Here is a 3417-nt window from a genome sequence, read left to right as displayed (position 1 = left end):
ATGTTGTTTTTGCACAGTAATGGAAAAGTTATTTAAAATTAGATTTATCTTGAAATATCTTGATTTCTTCATTTATGGTGATTAAGAGTTTTACTGGGTATAATATAATATTCTAGGTTGTCATTTGTGGGTTTCTTGGTAGTTGCAAGATACCTATTCAGGCCCTTCTAAAACTTAGTCTGTTGGGAAATCAGATATGTTACCTGGCCTTTTTCTCTTGCTGCTTTTAATATTCTTTCTTTGTTCTATACATTTTGTGTTTTCATTATTATATATCAGGACGATTTTCTTTTCTGGTCCTGTCTAATTGGTGTTCTGTAAGCTTCTTTTTTAATTGGTTATCTTGTTTATTTAAATTTCAAATCTTATCCCCCTTCCCAGTTTCCCTTCTTAAAACCCCCTAGCCTATCCCACCATCCTTCCTTCTTCTATGAGTGAGGTCCACCATCCTAGCATTTTTCTATGTTGAGGCACTGAGTAAGCTTCTTATATGTTTATAGGTGTCTCTTTCTTCAGGTTCAGAAAGTTTTCTTCTATAATTTTGTTGACAGTATTTTTTGGTCCTTGGAGCTGGGATTCTTCACTTTCTTCTATTCCTATTATTCTTCGATTAGGTCTTTACATGATATACCAGATTTCCTGATTTTTTTTCAGGAATTTTAAACATTTCACATTTTTTGACTTACATATCAATTTCTTCTATTGTATCTTCTAGACTTGAGATTCTCTCTTCCAGCTCTTGTATTCAATTGGTAATACTTGTACCTGTTGTTCCTGTTGTCTTCCCTGGATTTTCCATCTCTAGGAAAATTTTCTCAATTTATGTTTTCTTTATTGCTTCTATTTCTATTTTTAGGTCTTCAATAGTTTTATTTTTTACTTCACCTCTTTACTTGTATTTTCCTGTATTTCTTTAAGGATTTTTTGGTGGTTTTTGTTTGTGTGTTTGTTTCCTCTTTAAAGGTCCTGACTCTTTTCATGGTATTTTCCAGTATTTCTTAAGGTATTTTTTCATTTCTTATTTAAAGGCCATTATCATCCTCATAAGTTTGGACTTCAGTGCATTTTCACATGCTTCATTTGTGGTATGACATCCAGGGCTTGCTGTAATAGGATAGCTGTCCACTGATGGTATCATATTTCCCTAGCTTTTGTTGTTTGTGTTCTTTGACAGAGCTTTAGCCACCTATATGCCTCTGGTCACTGAATATTCCTATTGTAGTTGGTATTGGGATCAGGCCTAACAGCAATGATCCCCATGTGGCAGGTCTCTGGTGGGTATCCTTGGACTATAAAGTTCTAGATGAAGAAATCGGATAAAGGTGAGCAGAGAGATGGCAGGAGAATGGAAGTCCAATGGAGGTAACAGGGTGGTAAGGGCAGCTATGCATGCTCCCGAGGTTTCAATGGGCAGGAATGATGGATACAGGAGGGGAATCTAACCTGCATTGTTATGGATAGATAGGTCTGATGAAGGTGGTGAAAGAGGTGTTGCCAGAATGGAGGTAAGATAAGGATAGTAGGCTCCTTATGACAGCTCTGTATGCCCAGAAGGAGTCTGAGAAGATCCATTTATGAAGATTCTTTCCAGACATCTTTTTTCAGTAGAACTGTGTTTATAAATAAATACAAAACAGATGAAGTGAACTTAAATATTTCTTAATATTTTGTAAAAGTGTTTTTCTAATATCCTATTGGCAAGTACAAAATATATTTTCACACATTACAAATATCTGCAGATTTTTGTTTTTTACTGAAGGATATGACTTGGGAAGAAAAAAATCAAGAGTAATCAGAGGATATTTATGTTCTTGATTAACATAAGATGGTAGGTGCTTGATAAACAGTAGTTGGTAACCTACATAATGGAGCTATGTAATATCTTAAAGGAAACAGAACATTACATGGTTGTGAGAAAATTTAATCCTTTTTGAAATGAAGACACTTGTACATGAAGGCATCATTAAGTAAATTTCACAGGCTTAAAAGAAGCAATAAGAAGCTAGGCTGGAAATTTGAGGTAGAGGAATAAAGGAAAAACATCAAAAGGAGGAATGGTGTTAAATTTGATCAAAATGTATTACATGCATATATAAAATTCTTCAGGGAAAAGAGGTCCACTAAGTTGCCCACACAACTACTGGTAACAATCTCATACCTGTCAATTTCATCTTAAAAATGCAAACCAGAGTTAAAGACTCCAAAAGCTCCTCAACAATACAAAAGCAGGTTATCCAAAATAGTAGTAACACAGCAATGAATTAGTGTTTACACTGTAGTTTTGAGAGTTGGAGTTGGAGTTCATAATGTTGGTAGGTTGCGTGTTTTGAGACAAAGCACCAAACAGACGAGGTATAATGGCTTATATCTATAATCCCAAAACCTGGTAGTTAAATGCAGAGGAACCAGAAGTTCAAGGTCATCTTCTATTATTGAACAGGTTTGAGTCTCATTTGTCTTATAAAAGACTCTGTTTTGAGAAACAAACCAAACCAAATAATGACATATAATTCCAACTAGGGTTGTTGTTTGTTTTATGAGTTGTGGGTGGGACACCTCTTTGTATCACCCTGGCTAGCTTTCAACCTCTCAATTCTCTTGTCTCAGATCCCTATATAATTTGGAAGACCCATGCTACAGATTATAACAACCATGCCCAGCCCAGATCAACTTGTTCTATATTCAATCAAATTATAAAATACTGCCAGCTACTTTTTTGAAAAGACAAATCTCATTACATTACTCTAGCTGGCCTTGGACCAGGTTGTCACTGAATTAAAATTGATGAATCTGCCTCTGCCACTGAAGTGCTAGTGTTAAAGGTATGTGACACTTCACCATGATCTCTTTTTTTCTGTTTTCAATAATACTGAGGGTAGTTTTTAAGCCTTTAGTGCTTTTTTTAGGATCTTTTAGATATTATAAAATTTATTTCCCATGCAAGATGTGCTCTAACATGAAGATGATACAAACTCCAGAAGATCAAAGACTCAGAAGACAGAAATGCCATTACAGGGAGAGACAACAAATACAAAATTTACTGAGCAGAATTCTAATATGATGGTCATGCTTCAGTGTAGGAACCATCCAATTAAACTTGCAACAAGCATTTACACAGGCATATTGCACATTAGGCAAGCAATTTATTAGCTGAGCTACACACCCCATCAGCATGTTGGTTTTCTTTAAAAACATATTTTTGGTTTCTTTTGGGTGTGACACACATGCCACAACACATTTATATATGTCAGAGGACAACTTCCAAGAGTTAGTACTCTCCTTCTATCTTATGGGTTCCAGAAATCAAAGTCAAGTCATTAGACTTAGTAGCATACTCCTTTACCCACTGCATCCCTCTATCTCTTTCTTTTTTCTTTCTTTCTTTCTTTCTTTCTTTCTTTCTTTCTTTCTTTCTTT

The sequence above is a fragment of the Grammomys surdaster genome, unplaced genomic scaffold (assembly GCF_004785775.1).
Source record: "Grammomys surdaster isolate TR1022 unplaced genomic scaffold, NIH_TR_1.0 230, whole genome shotgun sequence".
NCBI lineage: Eukaryota > Metazoa > Chordata > Mammalia > Rodentia > Muridae > Grammomys > Grammomys surdaster.
This window is presented reverse-complemented; position numbering follows the sequence as displayed.